Consider the following 758-nt stretch of genomic DNA (forward strand, 5'->3'; position numbering starts at 1 on the left):
TAAAAAAAGTTAAATAGAAGAATTCCTTAAAAAAAAAAAAAGGGAGACTTGAAGACAGTGGTAAGAGTACTTACCAGAGACACAGACGTTAGTTAAAAAAATAAAGTCTACTACCTTTATACATATGGTTTTAAATAACGAAGGAGGAACCAGCAGTTGGCATAATGGCCATGTCGCTGGACTCCCATGTAGTCGACTGCGGTTCGAGTCCCGGACCCAGTGGCTTAAACTCATGCCGGGCACGTGTGCGTGCGTGCCCAAGATCCCAACAGAAGAATGGAGGAGAAGGGATTGTGGCGTGACCATCCCCCCCCCCAGAGGGATCATTTCTCACTTTCTGGTGAGCACAAGCGCCCTAGAGCAAAAACCTCTCCCAAAAAAAAGACTATAAGGCCAGCCTATGGCCTGGTGGCAAAGGCATCTGGAGTCCATGCAGCTGACTGCACAGTTCAAGTCCCAGGCCTGGCACCGTGAGAAACATGCCAGGTGCAGGTGCGTGCGTGCACGCCCGAAGAGGGATAAGGAAGGTGAAGAGGAGGTGGAGAAGCCGTTCCCCATGCGAGGTGCTCTCTCTCCGTCTCTGGTGAGCGCTCCATTTATAATCCTCTTAAAGTGATTATAATTTTAAAATACAACAAAAAAGCTTATTAATTCTTTTGCGATTCAAAGATAGAATTTTTTTTTGTAGAGGTTTTTGCTATAGGGCGCGTGCGCTCGCCAGACAGACAGAGAGAGACAGAGAGATAGAAAGCAGGAAA

The 758-nt window shown here is 46.8% G+C and overlaps 1 protein-coding gene across 1 annotated transcript in view; it reads right to left on the minus strand.

The window, feature by feature from the left end:
- The window catches only part of TBCD (tubulin folding cofactor D), a gene marked incomplete at its 5' end in the record, with an annotated part of 150,420 nt that overhangs the window by 59,817 nt on the left and 89,845 nt on the right, over window positions 1-758 (minus strand).

The sequence above is a fragment of the Tupaia chinensis genome, unplaced genomic scaffold (assembly GCF_000334495.1).
Source record: "Tupaia chinensis unplaced genomic scaffold, TupChi_1.0 Scaffold000159_1, whole genome shotgun sequence".
Lineage (NCBI taxonomy): Eukaryota > Metazoa > Chordata > Mammalia > Scandentia > Tupaiidae > Tupaia > Tupaia belangeri.